At 45.6% G+C, this 17,842-nt stretch overlaps 1 protein-coding gene across 1 annotated transcript in view; it reads right to left on the reverse strand.

Moving 5' to 3' along the window:
- Positions 1 to 17,842, reverse strand: part of MAP2K4 (mitogen-activated protein kinase kinase 4) — a 61,033-nt gene that overhangs the window by 38,648 nt on the left and 4,543 nt on the right. The window lies entirely within an intron of this gene.

The following is a 17,842-nucleotide window of genomic DNA, read 5'->3' on the forward strand; positions in this document are numbered from 1 at the left end:
CTTTATGCACCAAGTTTCTTCCTGTTTTCACTCAGGGACAGAACACTTTGTTACCCAGTTAAATATTGGTCTATTGATTTCAACCTCAGTAGGTTTCTAAGGATAGCTTCAATTATGTCAATCCACCATCTGAAGCTGGATTTTCTACAAATCCAACAAATACAGAAGCTTAGGCCGGCCCTGGGAAGCAAACAGGATGGTTTGTTTCTGCTCAGCTGATGAACAAGGAATGTGACCGGGAAAAACGAACATCCTGAGAAATGCCAGGAATTTCCATCCAGAACAGATCACATGGAAATGTACTGTAAGTGAAACAACAGACTCAAATGAAGCAAAGTCTGAGGAGAGCCAAAGCAAACTGTGCTCCCCAGCAGCCTTCCACAGCTTCAGCTGTGTACTCCAAACCTTGAGTTTCATTCTGAAAAAGACTTTTGACTCCATGTTTCTATTCCTTGCAGACACATCCTTCTAACTGGAGGCAGAAGAGTCCCTTTAGGTGCAGTTTAGCTGTGATTTTCCTACACACAGGTTCATTACAGACCACCTTGTCTCACTACTACAAAGAGGGGTGGGGGTTATGGTGCCTCTGGAATTCACTAGTGCCCATCACCACCAAGGTTCTGTGACCAAAACTGCCCGAAAATGTCCTGCAGAAATATCCACCCTATATTAATTGTCTTTTAAAGGTTCTGCTAACCTAACACATAATTGTAATCATTGACCATTATAACATCTACTTCTCTGAGAACTTTTACAGTAAAGACTATAGGAGAGAGAATGATTTGGAAGAAACCAAAACTAACTCTGAAATAATAGATAACTTTTTCACAAATTAAGGTAATCCTCAGCACCAGACCTGAAATTATGAAGTTTCTTGGATTATGGTCTTCCCAATTGTGACCACTGGGTTTGTTCAGCTGCATGTTAATGGTTATACCAAGTCCAGACCATATGTGAAACCAGGATGGCCCAGACTTCAGCTGAGCAAAGGTGGGAAGTACTACCTTATGTTCTGAGAGAATCTAAACAGGACTGTATCCTATGTTAGGCTGCTCTCCAAGAAGAAAAAAGACAGCCAAAAATAGCTTTCTGGTTGTAAATAAGTTCATCTACCCATAAGGATAGCAATCTTCAATGCAAATCATCCCAGCTTTAAAGTGGTAATGGTGTCCCCAAACAATTTTTAAAAGGATGTCATTATTCCACCACCAGGCCTGTGCATGGAACTGCGGTCCAGGAGTGTCCTCAAATGCCCAGCCCTTGGCATTCCATAGATCACACCAAAATGGACACTGGGAAAAGCGCCTACACTACAGCCCCAGAAAAATCTGGGCTCACAGCAGCCCTTGTTCCTTGTTGCACTGGTGAATGGGTGTGAGGCCAAGGACAGAATTATTTATGTGCTGCTATCCGTCACCAGATTTAATCCAAGCACTTGGCTCTGCAGTTAAGTTCTCATCACTGTGAGGCCCCTTCACCACCACCACAGCCAACCAGCCCTCACAAAACAAGAAACAGCTGTCCAGCAGGTCACATGCAGGCCAAAAGTTTTCCTCCAGAGTTAGATTGTGTACTACTATTTTTACTTCACCTAGGACTTCTATGATTTACAGAATCACAAAATCATTAAGGTTGGAAAGAGCTCTAAGATCACCGAGTCCAACCATCACTCCAGCAGTACCACTTTGTTCATCATCAAACCACGGCCTCAAGCACCACATCCACACGTTTTTACACTTCCAGGGATGGGACTCCACCACATCCCTGGGCAGCCCCTTCCAATGCTTGACAGCTGAAGAAATTTTCCCTAATATCCAATCTAAACCACTCCTGGTCCAGCCTGAGGCCATTCCCTCTCCTCCTGTGCCTGTTCCCTGGGAGCAGAGCCCAGCCTGGGGCTGTCCCCTCCTGTCAGGAGCTGTGCAGAGCCATAAGGTCCCCCCTGAGCCTCCTTTTCTCCAGGCTGAGCCCCTTGCCAGCTCCCTCAGCTGCTCCTGGAGCTCCAGCCCCTTCCCCAGCTCCATTCCCTTCCCTGGGCATGCTCCAGCCCCTCAAAGTTTGTCTTGTCATGCTGGATTCGAGGTGCCTCAGCAGTGCCCACACAGAGGGACTGTCACTCTCCTGGTCTTGCTGGACACACTGTGGCTGGTACAGGATGCCCTTGGCCATTTCTCCAAGCCTCTGAGTCGCTTCCTGTTGGAGAAAGCAATTCCAACTTCTCCCCAGAATTTCCTCACCACCATTCCTACATGCCACACCCCAAGAGCACTGCTTCCCATGTTCAGGTTACACTGCTCCCTTTTCAAGCAGTAAGATTTTCAAAACAGCAGTAGCTTAATGGATTTTTCCAAGGTTTCTATCCTGCAAGGGTACAAACTGATCCCTGTAAAAATATTTTCCACTCGGTTCAACTCTGCAGGATCAAGCTCTTGATTGAGCAAGGTCAAGGGAGCACAGGTCACAGTGTTCAAGGGAGTCACAGTGCACAGGTAAATATTCTCTCTGGTCAGATGCTGAAGTCACTCTCTGCTTGTGGAGTGATGATACACCAGGAATCAAACGTGCACTCTCTCTCCTTACTGAAAAAAAGAGATACAACCACAGAAACACAAGCTGTGACAGCAAACAGCAGGAAGGAAAGTCAATGGATCTGTAATGAACTGTGCAATCTTTCTACCTCTCCCTTGTAGTATTAAAACACATCAACAAAAAGACAGAGGAAATGGGGAAAAATGGATTATTTACCTCTATGTGGAAATCGAGCTCAATGCTTGAGGTAATTTTCTTAATAGAAAACTATCAGCTCTGATTTCTTCCAAGGTAATTCCAAGCAAAGCTAGTGCAAACTCTAAGGGGAGACATGAAAAAAAAAACCAAAACCAATACAGATCTCTGCTCTTCCAACAGCTTTAAAAAACCAAACTGCTGTATCTTGTCTGCTAACAAAATGCCTGCTTTGATGTAGAGACAGCAAAGAACATTTACCTGCGTTCAGAGCTGCAGCCCTGCAGTTGCTGACATCCTGAAAGCTCCCAGCATCTCCAGCTGGTTTGCCCACAGACCCTTCCAATCTACCATCTTGCACTTCTATTTCCTTCCTTCCCAGTCTTCTCATGGATCTACTCCAACACCAGCACAACTCATTTGAGACTAAAGGAGGTTTCCAGTCTTACACTCAAAATAAACTATTTTTCAAGAAAATCTAGTCAAATTTTGCAACAAAACCTGAAGAACTCCAGCAGTTCTATTTGAGGAGTCTGGATGAAAGAAGAGGCCTGGGGTTTGATTTATTAGTTTTATGAGCTGCAACTACAGAAATTCACTTTAAAGGGTACAAATATTTTCAGTGCATCTGTCTGTTATGACATTTTTAGTCCTTCAGTGAAACCTTCAATTTTGTATGATCTGAGAGTCAGCATTCAAATCAGAAATGATGATTTTGCCCTGCAGGAATAAGCTAAGTATGCTCATTTTTAGGAGTCACCTCATTAGAAAGAGGATTTAGCCACAATTCACCCACAGCCACAAGTGTGCTTCCAACTAGGGAGTACAAACACCCAAGCCTAGAGCAGCCAGGACTCTGGAAGGATTACTGGCCACTCTAATGAACACACTCCATGGCAAAACAATCATACTAGACAATATTTTAATGAGACATCTGCATGATTTGGGGCTGGGAGGTGGCTCACACTCACCCACCAATGCAGAATAAGGGCTACTACGTCCAACAGCACTTCCAGCATCTATAAATACCTCCACCACAACGCCTGCTAAAGTAGGTTAAGCTTAGAGGGCAAGAAATTGCAATCGGATTAAGATTAGTTCCCTCAGACTGGAAACGCCCAGGAGCAAAACCTGAGAATGAAGTCTCTGCACTCTCCAAAACCCACTGGTAGGCTTTAATATAATCCCTGATGCCACCCTGCATGGAAACACCATTTGTATAAACAGGGTTAAAGCTCCCTGCCCAGAGGAGGGTGCAGCACTAGGATGAAAAGCAGCTTCCAGCCCAAGCTGGGGCTCAGGCAATTTCCAACTGGAGAGCAGCATTTCACACGTGGCTCACAGCCACAGTTCACACTGCTGCAGAGAACCTGCAGGGCTCAACTGTCCACACGGGAGGTGCTGCCACACCAGGAGTCTGTGTCTGCTCTCACTTTGCTTCACCCAAAATACTCCTGCAAGCTGTGCCCAAAGCAGCCGCAGCATAACCCTGCAGAGCTGAGCCTGTCATGGAGCAGCTGTCAGGAACAAAGGGTGACACTGCCCTGGGAAATTTATTGTGCAGCACCTGGAACCTCTCCTGGTGAACAACAATAATAAATTATGCAAAGGGCCATGCATGATACTTTTTCAATATGAAACAGCACAGCAACGATTATAAAATATACCACAGGAAGGAGGACTGGGAAGGGAGTTTGGTTGATTTTATTACTTTTCTTGTTAGTTTTAGGAGCCTGTACTCAGACTAAAAACAAGGGGAAAAATCTGCCCTTGAAGCCTTTGCTAAAGGTCAATGGAAAGGACTTAATTTCTTTGGATAAAGCAACAAGCATGTTTCCATCATCCCTCTAGATACCTTAGGCCAGCAAAATGGTAACACAAATCACAGCCTGCATCCCACTGGCTCCAAAAAACACCTTGGACCCAGACTGAATCCTACAGTGACACAATCAAAGAATCATAAATGCTCCAGAGGCAAAAAAAAATCTTGTGTGCTCATAAAAATGTCTTGTGAAGCATTCAGTACAAATTAGCAATCCCCTGCAGCAGGACAAGCAGAGGAAGGAACCTCTGATTCCCAGTGCTGAGACACGTCAGGCATTGTCTAATGACTGATGTTTCCAACAGAATTTTCAGCTATAACAGCTTGGCAGCATCAAACCCTCTTCAGAAAGACACACAGTGATGGCACTCTTGCCCAACATTGCCATTCAAGTGACAAAAGACACGGAATGGCAGCAACGAGCTGCTGCTGTGCTGGAAGGAGTGAAGGCAGCAGGTACCAAAGCCCTTGCAGGGCTCCACTGAAGGCTGAAGTCAGTCAGGGATTTGGGCACAGGGCTGCTGCCTTCAGGAGCTTGGCAGATTGACAGAGCTGCCTCCAACAGCTGGCTGCTCTCAACAGTGCTGTGGGCATTTACTTAGGTGGCACAAATCTTCACTTTCTTGCTAGTGAACATAATACTGAAGTGTGACAACAATGAAACTTCTTCCTGAAGGAAGAACTGCACAGATGGACACAACAGGTCTGACTCCAAACCAACAGCCAAGGGATGTGCAGCAAGACACTTCTGCAGCAATGAACAACAGACTGGCTTTGGAACATCAGCTGATGCAGCTCTAGACAAATACCTTGCATCCTATCTGTGAAGAGAGAACAAATCTAAAAATACAAATCATATTTTAAATGAAGACCTTAATATAGCCGTTCCTGATGCAAGCAAACACTGCAGAAAGTGAAAGTAGAGAAATGAGAAGCTCAATCACGTTACCTGCAGAGCAGGAAGCTGAGGGTTTTGTGGTTTTCCTTTTCTGTGTGGTTCCAGATGAGTAAAACCCCAGTGTTCCCAGCCAGGACAAACCCAAGCCTCTGCAGAGTTTGGCTCCAGCACATGGATCACAGTCAGGAGTTGAAACTGCTGTAGAGAGCTCTGCTCTCCTTCCACCACCCAGCTCAAAGGGTTCTGCTCCCCCTAAGGACACACAAACCCTTTATTTCCACAGCAGGGGAACTCCTGCTGCCTTTTTATTGCTACAGTTTTTATAACTGAAAAAAAGAGTGCTTTTTATACTTCATGTTTATCTTGCAGCACTATTAACAGGCCCTGACCATAGGACTGGGATCTTGCTGTGAAATTAAATGAAATTACATTGGGAAAGGACCTTCACATCAAAGTCTGGGAAATAGATTTCAAAAAGGAGAAGAGTCCCTGACCCTTTCATTTTCTTTATACAGACTTGTCAGCAAAAAACACAAATGGAAAGGAACTACCTCCTTCCCACAGACAAGGCAGAGCTGGCACAGGCAGGAGCCCAACACACAGAAATTGAGAATGGCCTGGGCTGCTGTCTGGGCAAGGAATGCCATGGGACAGGGACCTGAGCCACGGCAAGCTCAGCACTGCATCCTGCAGAGCTGCATCCCAGCGCACAGCAGAGGCTGCAAGCTGAAAGCTGCTGCCTTTAGGCCAGCAGCAAGTCAGTTCCATTGCATATTTCCCCCCTTATTTCACCTTATTATTCATTATCCCCTTATTTATTAATGCCCTGAGTGCTTACTGTCAGGGTCTCCCAAATCTAGGTTAGCAGAACACCAACACACCTCTGCCTCACCTGACAGCACAGTTTTGCTGAATTATTCACTAAGGCAGGGCTGCTATCCTGAACTGAGACTTGCTGCTGTTTTCCCATGAAAGGGTTGCAGAGCACTGGGGATCAAATCCTGCCACTTCTCAATGGCTTACAAGAGAAACTCAGACACCTGTGTTACATTCCTTTCATTCACAACAAGCAGAGGATGTGCAAAGCATCTCTCTCCAGTAAAACCCTTTGATCTTCCAGCAAAGAGAACAGCAACTGCCTTTTCTTCTCAGCACAAAATAACCCCCACCTTCCAATTAAAGATGTTCTTCTTGAGGAAAAGAAGTGGAGGCACAGCAGAATCCATCACTTAACAGGTATGTGCCAGCCTGTGCCAGGTCCAGGCCAGACCCCTCCTGCCCTCTGTAAGTGCCACCAGTTTCATCACCAACAATTACTAAGCACTGACTGAGTACTTGAAAAAATAAATTAACACCCAATTCCTGCCACAGAGCTCTAGCTTGCAAAAGAGGTTTGAAATTTCAGCTTCAAACATTAAGTTTCCTAAATATCTGTAGATCCTGAGCTAATAGAAAGCTATTAAAAATAAATAGATGCTTTCCAACCCTGTCCTAGGGGAGTCATTCTGACACACGGGCTCACTCTGGGCTGGAACACTGAAGCATAGCTCCTTCTCAGCTCTTCCAAGACAGAAAAACACCAGTCTGTGAAAAGTAATGGACAACAAAAGATTTTCTACACACAGTATCTCAGAAGAATGTCTCTGAACAGCAGTCACAAAATACGGAGATAAAACCCAAAGACACCAACTGTTTAAAAAGACATTAACAATTATCTCTCCGGATATTAGAATTGCTGCAACAAATTTGCATATGGAGTAAAAATAAAAAAAAAATCTTTACGTAAATTGAAAGAAATGCAAAGGCACAAGATTTCTACAATTCAGATTTACATTAAAAAAAAAAAACAAAAAGTGAAATAAACAGTGCTCCCCTTATGTCACAGGCAAAGCAGAAGGCACAGATCTCTCTCAACAATTGGTGACCTTTTAAGAAACCTTAATTAATTTTTGCTATGCCAGCAATGTGAGAAACAGTTGCTCTCTCAGGAGCAGAATGGTATATATCTGGTTAGTTGCAAGAAAAAGCAAATTTTCAGTACCAATATTGATAAAAAAGCAAGGATAATGCTAAGAAAAAGGCATAGCTTTCTCTCTTTGTGCTTTTGCACAGAAGCCTCTCTGAAAACCTAAAGTAAAAGAGCATTTCTCATCCATTCACTCAAAGGACAGCACCAGCATTAAGAATCTCCTTTTATCTTTCAACATTTACTCTAAAATAATAAATAAAATGTATTTTTTTGATCAAACTTTAGGCTGCACTGCTTTGAATACAGAGCAGTCCCATCATCAGGACCCAGGGGACAAACACTGGCATCTGGCAGGAAAGGAGCAGACCAAGGTGCCATATGAAGTAACAAACTTTAAGCCTGAAGACATGGTTTTATCTCCAGAAAGTTGAAAGTTTGCAGCAAATCTGCCCATATTAAACAGTATTTTAAAACAGACGGTCCAGCTGCTCATGCCCAGGCAATTTCCCAGAGAAGCCCAGCTCTCCAGCACTGCCACCACAGCAAAAGACCAGAGCTGGTTGGAGCACAGCATTCCACACTTTCATCAGAGACACCTGCCCACAGTAGGGGAGGATATGTACAGTGGCTTTTTGAGAAATTCCCCTGCTGCTGCTAATGACAGTTCACCTGTACAACAGCAACCTGGGCAAGCAGCACTGCCTGCAGCCCCCTCTGCACCCCCACCAGCAGCCAAGCCAGACTCACAGAATGCCAAAACTGGGTGAGAAAACTTTGAAGACCATCCCATTCCACCCCTGCCATGGCAGGGACACCTTTCACTATCCCAGGATGCTCCAAGCTCCCTACAGGCTGGCCTTGGACATTTCCAGGGATCCAGGGGCAGCCACACCTGCTCTGGGCAGCCTGTGCCAGGGCTTCATCACCCTTATAGGGAATAATTTCTTCCCAAGCAAAGAATTTCTTCCCAATCACACAGAGATAACCACATTACAGACCTGGGTACAGATCCCTTGCTTGATATAAGGGGCAGGTCATGGCAAAGCTCCCAGTCTGAGCAGTGACAAGGACCTGAGCCACCAACATTTGGAAGAGGCAGGTGTGATCCAGCAGGCTCTGGGATGCAGGCACTACAGCAATGTGCATGAGGAATTTAGCACCACTGCACTCTCAGGAAGCAGCAACCTTGCTGTTTACCTTTTTACTAGGGTAAATAACCAGGAGCAAACACAAAATTTCGCTGCTAAAGAAATGAGCACCATAAAATCTCCCCGTAAAAATTCCCCAAGTGCAGTGGATTTTGAAAGTCTGCGTAAAAAAGCTCTCCTGGTGTGCAGAGGGCAGGCGGGCCCTGAGTCCGGAAGGAGCCTGAGAGTCTGCCCAGCTAATCCCCGTGGTCTCACTGGGTAACAGAAGACTGCTGCAAAAATACCAGCCAGTAGCCCCAACTCTGATCCAGCTATCTTCTTCCCTTGCCCTTGTCCCCATTAACTCCTTCTCCCTTCAAGCTTCCAGGAGGAAGCCCTGCATATAAACTGACTATCCCACATAGTGCACCAGCCCTGCAGACAAACTGACTGTCCCACACAACAGCACCAGGAGTCCCCTCCTGGCTCCTGCAAGATGTCCCATCGCCACAAAGAAGCTTTCCACCTTTGCAGAGCCAGCCCTGCTGCCTGCCTGGCCCATGCTCCCCACAATGGTTTATGATGCTCAACTTCTGCACTACAGCAGGGCTCCCAAGCCTTTACTGAGAAGGTGGGAGCTGCATGACATCGTGTCAGTGATGCAAGAGTCGTCTCTGCTCGTGGCTCCAGCACAGCTTCACTCTGCTCCTGGGGCTGCCCTCAGAGGCATCTGAGAAGGGGGGAAGCTGAGGTATATCAACCTGGCCTTGCTGCCCATGTTTTCTGCTCCATACAAGACCATCAACGATGTGAACTCCAAAGATATCATAAATAACATCCCATCAGTGGGAACAGTGCATCCATATGCTGGAAAGGTGAGAGGAGACTGGTTCCTTGCCTAGCCCAAGGCACACCAGGGCAGGAATAGCATCACATCCTAAAACACCTCTGAGACACAGCTATTACAGGGGGAGCAGCACATGCATGTTGAAGATGCCAGATCAACAGCTACACAGGTGCCATGAAATCACCGAGGTGTGGCAACAGGAAGAGTATTATCAGCTAATGACTGAAATCCTCTACTGAAAGCCAAGAGTCCTAACTGTTTTTAAGGAGGACTCTGATATGCTTATGCATGAGGTAGAAAGGGATGACTAGTGGAGACAGAATATTAAACTTGTCATAGGAATCCCTGGGCATTCAGCTTGCCAGTTCCCTTAGCAGGGGATAAGGGCATTAGGTGGGCTCTGGCTGTCCCAGCAGAATGTGTGTGCCCATGCAGTGCAGACACAATTCTTCCACTGTGTTGCTATATGTCATTATTTTTCTCTTTTCAAAGAGCTTTCCAAAGGTTATTGCATTTCTTTGAGTCCTAACATGGACCAGGTCATATCAAACCCACAGTCATCTAAAACAACTGCAATACTCGGGATTGAATCATCAAGGTTGGAAGAGCACTCAATTTCCTCCTGGCACGAGTCAGTGCTCCTGCTGGGCAGTAAAGCAGCAGCAACTCCTGACAGATTGGATGAAGATGACCCAAACTTCCCTTCCACCAGCTCAGCTGCCATGGAGCAACCTGTGCTGGCTGCTAAACCCAAAACTCTTGAACACAATACTAAAGGGACAGGAAGGTGATGACCCCAGCATTATTACACCCTCCATTTCTGCATTGTTCAACAGCAAGGACATCAACCTGTTGAAGAATGTTGTCACAAAGCACTATCTGTGTTTGGTTTGGGTCTCAAGGAGTCAGGACATGCCAGCACAGGATTATTCTGAGAACACTGGCCAGTCAGAGCTCTGCTGCTGAAGTCAGAGTACCACTCAGCTCTGGAGGGAAACCCTACACAAACCTTCCCAGAAAGCTGTTATTTACTACGTGGAAACAGCACAGTGGACAAGTGGCTCCTGGACTGTGTCCCAGGTGCTGTGAGAGCAGCACAGTGCCCTGCTATGGGGCAGGGTGCCACTCAGACTTTTGGCAGCTCATGGTGAAGCAGTGTTCCTGCTGCCAGTTCAGTTCCAGCCTCCCATTCAAGTCAGCCCTGACTATGGCCTGTCTATATTAAAGCAAATTACCAGACCTAGAAACATTGCAGGGCTTCATTGAAATTAACTGTGCATTCACACATTCTTCATTTCCCATATTTTTGTAGGGCAGGAAAAAAGCAGCCATACTGACCAATCAGACTGGGAATTTCTTCAACTCACAGAAGATTCCAAATGATGGCCCTGATGGGGAAGCCAGGACCCTCCAGACAGGCAGACACGGGCCTCGGACACCAGCTCCCAACACTCCTGTCTCAATCTTTGCCACTTCCACACTTGCTGACAAGATCCTTCTCCCATCTGCTCAGCTGCAGTCCTCATCAGCAGGATCAGCAGGGATGAAACCACAGAAACGGGCCAGAGAGTAAATTTTTCTTCTTAGACCGACAGACATCCAGCACTGATACACAGTGGCAAAACTTAACCCATAAAAAGCCTATCTGGCTATTTATGACTCTGGCATAACCATAAGCTCCAGGCTATTACTCCAGCTCTTCTCAAAAAGAAATACATTAATTAGAAATATATTTTAAAATAGATTTTGCATTTCCAGGAGAATGCCGGCAGGCTTCTTCAGATATTCCACAACATGTGGCTCCAGTGCAGAAAGAACTGCCAAGCTGCTGCTTAAAACAGCACATATCTAAACCTTTGCATCTATCCCTTTCTTCTTCCAACAGAAGTCTGAGCTCATTCACAACTCTGTGGAATCTTGCATACTAACTTACACCTTAGTGTCACACTTCCTAGTGACAACAGCTGGGCTAGATCAGATCAGAAAGCTGACCTCTTCCTCAAATCACAAAGCAAACCAGCACTAAAAGCTGACATGCAAATAGCCCACTTTCCACACGCTAATAGTTGCAGCTACTCCAAGGCAATAAGGACCTTGAAGAACATCTCATCTCCTGGCCAGCATTGCACAAAGCCATCCTGACCATCCTCCCCCTTCCTAATTTCTGCCCATGCAGGTTTCTGAGTGGGACAAGGGAAAACAAGAGGATAGCAAAGGTAGGATGAGGTTTCCAGAGTCTGGCATGAGGCCAAGTCCCGAACTGAGTGTTCAGGAGAGGAACTGGTCTCTACAGGAAAACTCGGACATGGTCCCGCTGCTCCCCAAAGAGATTTCCAAATGCACTGCTTTCATCTTAATCCACAACCCCTCCCAGGTCAAACAACACAGCCATATGTTTTTAAAGGAAACTGTTTTATCTCTGTCCACAAACCTCTTCAAAGTACAAACACTTTGCTTTCTGGTCCAAAAGCAAAGTGATAGCTAATTCACTTCAGAGACCCACTTCCAGAGAATCAGGTCCAAAGCAAACCACACAACCCTTCTGGTCCACAGAAAAAAAAAAAGCCTAGACAAAAAGGGATAAAGGATAAACTCCCGTTCAGCTCAGCTGTCTGCTCCCAACAGCTGTCCTCCTTACGCCACAGGGCATCTCCCGAAGCACCTCAGAAAGACCAGATAAATTATTCAAAACACAGACTAATTCCTGGCGCTTGGACTCTGTTTGCTCCAGGACCAGCAGAGCTGTCTGCTTCCTGGAGGGCTAGCCCTGCCTCCAGTAAAGGGCAAACACCAAGGCTTTGATTTGCAGAAGAGGAACTCCATTTAGCAGCTAAGAAATACACAATTTGTGCAATACACATACTCCCATCTCCCTTGATGCTCATACCCACTGAACACTGTCACTGTACCGCCCATGTGCACCACAGGTCAGCTCACCTGAGAGGAGAAACAGGAGAGAAATGGGCACTGACACTTGGCAACACCGTGCTGTGTTGTGTTTCCTCACTAACAGCAATAGCAGAGATCTCAGTGCCAAGGGTACAGCCTGAGGTGTCAAGGTCACACATTTTGGAAGATGCTCTGCAGCATCACATGATACTCCTGATGCAAATCCAGGCCAATGATACCTCACATGCTCCACAAAGGATCTGTGCAGGCATGGAGCAGGCACCCCACAGGGCTGCAGAGAGCTCCACTGCGACTGTGCTTAAACAAACCCATGACCTCTGATAAAAACCACATTTGCACCTTTCCACCTAACCACGAGGAGACAGAGACGTGTTACACCTGCATGAACTGCAGGACTCATCTTGAAGAAACGGCCACCTAAGCAGACCAAGAATGTACATCATGGAGAGCTTCAAGATCTAAAGCTATCCCTCAAACAAAAGCAAACCCAGTAAAACTGCAGCTGACCAAAAGAACCAGACTAATGTAACATAAAATAAAAGTTTAGAAACAAAGTCAGCACCACAGACTATCCAGAACACCAGCTCCAAAACACAAATGTTCAGGCTGACAAAGCTTCACAGCTGAGGCAGAGCAAGTTTTCAACTCTCCCTTTTCTCCTTATCACTATTTCCAAACGTATTTTGGCTGCCAAAGTTTATCAGTCTTCTTTTACATACTTTGGTTTAAAACACATCCCTGCTCTCCTCTGGGTGCTCTGAGTTTACCATATTAAATCCCAGGAGTTAGTTCAAGTTTCTCCTACTGCAAATCTCCCTGCAGTCTATCCTTTCCTTCAGCTTCAGGGTCTCAGGAAAAAGGCCAATGCACTCAGACAAGGAGGGAAAACAGGTCCTGAACTGGGACCACGCATGAGGCAAGGGGACAAACATGGTCCAACATAGGACATGCCCACAAGGTGAACAAACAGATGGGCTGTGTATGTTAAAGGTATATAAAAGGTCCATCCATGCAGCTCTTGCAGTCAGTTAAGTGCTGGTAGCACAGGAGCACCCCTGTGACAGGCTGTCACATGAGGTGTCACCTGCAGTGGCAGTTTTCCAAGCATCTCATATACAGTTTACATAAATCCACCTAGCAAACCTCAGCAAGGGACTTGTAACTGAGATAACTTGTCCAACAACTCAGCAGCAGTACAAAGACGTGGGTGGGGGTTGAAAACAGGGTGCAGAGTCACAGCAAAAATTATTTTGTCTTGTTCAGACATTAACATAACCAAGAGTAAAAACCAAAGCTCCAAGGCTGCACAAATCCTTCTTGCAATCCTGTCCCAGGAGAAGGAGATGAAACCCACTTTCCCTGCATTTCACACTTTATGAACAATGGCTTAACCCCTCAGCACCTTCAGGATAACTCTGAGCACTTTCCTTCTCATTGATTTTGATAATCAAGTATTTCAATATTTTGACAGCCAGGTCAGTGCCAGCTGCAAGGGGTGAGCCTCAAACTCATGTTGCAGACATCCTCCAAACCAGAGGGACAATGAACATGCAATAGCTGTTCCACTCTCAGCCTAGCAGACACAGTATTCAACTTATCTATGAGCTGAACTGAAGAAACACAGGTAAAGTGTCTCTCTCCAGGGATTTACCATGAGTAACTGCTGCACAGTAAGTAAACCAGCTACAGTCACACACCTTTTTGAAAGACATTTTTCCATGCTCAACAAGCACTGCGCTGTCATCTACCCATTCCTCACACATCCCTTCTGCAATCAAACAAATCCACAACATGAAAAGAAACCTGAGTACCCAGAAGAGAGACAAAAGCCCTTTGCAGGGAGCATCAGCAGCCTGGAAGAACACAGTGGAAGATTCACATTACTGAAGGTATTGGCCAAAGGAGCAGCAGCAGAACTGCACAGGCAGAACCAAAACCAGCAATCAACCAAACTGATATAAAAACAGTTTAAAATGCATTAACTCTTAGGCAAATAAAGACAAAGATTCTTTTGAATGAGTGTCAGCAGAGGGACTCTTCATTGCAGAAGAGATGTTACAGCCCAGCAACCATAAATGACCAGGATCATCAAAGGAATCCCCAAAACATTTGTTCATCTCTCCAAAGGCAGCAGACAACACTGTACAATAATAAAAATAATCTATCCTGACCAGAATATCCATGAAGAAGCCAATATCCCAAGGTGATACTTCCTGAACCGCAGTGAAAAGGCACAGCTGCCAGTATCAGGCAGGTTTTCCTCAGGCTGCTGCTGCAGCACAGCAATCCCCACCTTCCTGAATGGATGCTGCTGTCAGAGCACAAGGCAGAAGGGCAAGACACACATGCACATCTGAGGAGGCATTTAAGTGCAATGAAGCCCATTTTAAATGAGGTACATGAGAGCAGGGAACATCACCAGCACCTGTCCAATGATGCTCCAGATCAGTGCCCTCCAGCCTTTAAGAGGATGCCAGAAGCATCACATCCATTCAGAGATATTTATACCTTCTTTACAAACATCACTTCAGTGGAGCCTGGAGATGGATATTTGTTGCCAGTTCCTACCCACAGGGCAGAGCACTACACAAACACCCTGCACAGCTTCTTCACCTCACACAGTTTTCCTTTCCAGTCTCCAAAGGCTACAACAGGTATCCTGCTTCCTCCACCGGGAAGCAGACTTCCACATTTTCTTTCACACAAAATCTTATCAAACCTAAATCCAACAGAAGACATCCAACTTCAAAGCTGCATGATGCTAAAAAGCTGTTTATGTGTGTTTGATACACGCCGAGCTTGATATGGTTACACAAGATTCCTGAAGGCAATGCTTCACTGTATAGACACAAATTTAATTTCAGGGACTCCTCAACAACATGAAGTTTGGAAAGCACACATTTTGGCTTTTTCTGCTTCCTCACAAAACTCATCTTTCTCTTGCAGGATAACTCTCATTTTGATGGGCAACAGTGTGACTTCCACACCTCCTGGCTTCCTCAAATCAGCATAAAAAAACTGCAAAAACCTCCCAGCATCTAAGGAGACTAACTAGCACTTTTGGGCTGACCCTTTACCACAAAAACAGACATATCAACACCATCAGCTGATTAAAAGTAAAACAAAATAGAAAGGCAAAATTCAAAACCATATGCCCACATACCAATACAACCCTACACACCCAAACGTACACCAAGATTCAAACACAAAGCAGATATAAGGAATAAACTGGAGGCACAAATGAACTAAAATACACTGATTTGCTCACCACACAACTTTTATTGCTCTTAACAAATGCAAATATGTCCAAGTAGACATACACCCATCAATCTGCCAGAGTCAGCCTGCATCAGTGCTGTCTGCTAACACACATGGTTTGATCATTCCACCGAGGGCAAGAGTGGGGAGGGGAGCAGCTCCAGTCACCCCATGCACTCACCAAGGCAGCAAGCTACAGAGGAGGACATGGGAACCATGGAATTTCTTACTGAATTCCCACACTGAGGATCTGTCTGGTTGCAGCGAGCCCACAAACAGTTTCAAGCAATATTCTGCTTCTGTCAGTGCTGTGTGCAGGAGCCATCATTACTCCACTGACACAGTGCACATCACACACCCACACCAAATTCACCTGACCACAGCGACTGACAGAGTCCATCACAAACATGAACAATTCCTGACCTCTCAAACCTCCCCCCAGCAGCTCTTTTCTGCCAGAAAAAAGGTACAGGACAGAGTTTCCTTGTAAATAGGAACTGCTTACCCAACTTCAGTAAACCCCTGATGTCACGAATGGCACCCAAAGGTAAGAGAGGGGCTCCAGTTCATCTCTTCATGCACTCAGACACCTCTTAACAACCTCCCTGTCCAGGCTCCTTGCCTCATACCCACAAAGGACTCTCTCACCAGAGACAGACCTCCTCTGATTTTTTGCTAAAATGGCTGGAGTCAGATGCAGAGGGCAAAGACATCAACGAGGGAGCAAATGGGACCACAGACACATGAAGGGAACTGAGAATCCCAAATTCTGGTTGAACAGGTCAAGAATTCCCACCCAACACATCTGAGCTGTGATGTACACTCTGAGAAGACACACACAGTAGCTCTGCTTTGCTTTTTAAAGACACCAGAGCACACCAGGCAGTGAGAGTGAGTATTTGGAGAAGTCACAGTTCCTTCCAGTCTTCCTGAGTGCCCAATGCAGCTGAGCTTATTCCATAACCATCAGTATAAGTGGTTCCAGTTCCTCTTTGGCACTGTAGTTAGGATGAGTGACTCCACAGGTTTTAATTAGAATCAAAATTCTCCCTATGCCGTGGAATAAACTACGTTTCTAGATTTCACACCACCTTTCTTCAAATAATCATTTTCTGAGTAATGTTAGCAGTAATGACTATTACTAATTTTGGCAATGAAAGAAACACAAAATTGTTCCAATTACAATTTGAGTGCTGGTTTTTCCTTAAATCACTGTCAAAGGTATCCTACATCCCACAGGATCTGTTTCCTCCACAAAACATCCAGGACACTAAATACTCAGGACTGTTCCTGAACTTTAACATTACACATGAGTAAGAACGACAACTCTTCACACCACCAGTCACCAGCATTGGACAAACTTCATTTAGTGTGCATGCAACAGACATTTAAAATATTGTGGAATAGGATCTATTTTAATACTCAGAATTCCAGCTCTCCTTTGTCTCCAAGCTGTGCCTTGAACACAGCACCATGAACTGCACTGGCCTGGAGACTCTTTGGGAAGAAATGAAGCTCCAGGTCCTTTGGCATGGGCAGCTGATCCAGATAGCCAAGAGAAAACATGAGAGTGAACCTGGGGCATGCAGAAAAAGGGTGAATAGTAATAAGGCCTGAAGCAACCCCTTGCTTTATCACCACGTTTGAGAGCTATGGATGCACAGTGAGCCCAGCACAAGGACAGGGCAGTGTCCTTTCACTTCTGCATTGTCACCTGGAGGACTTTAGCCTGTGTGGATCAAAAATGCTGTAGGATACAGAATTAAAACCAAAACTGGGTGACCTGCAGAGACCTTCTGGATCTGCTGCCCTTGCCCTGGACATCAATGTGATGGGCATCAATTTCTCTGAAGGCTTCTCCCCTGTACCACCATCCTCACAACTCTTCCCTACCCCCAGGCCCTGATGAATGCCCTGACAGTTGACACTCCTTATAAAACTGCCAGCCTTGACACCAAAACAGAAACCTCCTGCAAGGACTCGCACCTCAGGTGAGCTTGCCCAAGCACATGGCCTCTGGGCAAGGTCTCCAAAAGCAACAGACTGCTGTCCAGGGCAGCACTGTCACAGTCCTTTGGCACAGGAGTTCCACCCTCTTCCACTCCCACCTCCTTCGCAAAAGCAGTTGCACAAGCCAGGTCAGAGTGTTTGTGGCTGAAAATGAACTGAGCAGAACTTTTTTTTTAAATATAATTACTTGTTTCCAGCTTAATGACTTCCCTGCTCCACCTTGTCATACTGTTTAAGCCAATTAAATCGACACTGATGCAGTCCTACCTACTCTTCT

Source organism: Geospiza fortis, unplaced genomic scaffold, assembly GCF_000277835.1.
Source record: "Geospiza fortis unplaced genomic scaffold, GeoFor_1.0 scaffold503, whole genome shotgun sequence".
Lineage (NCBI taxonomy): Eukaryota > Metazoa > Chordata > Aves > Passeriformes > Thraupidae > Geospiza > Geospiza fortis.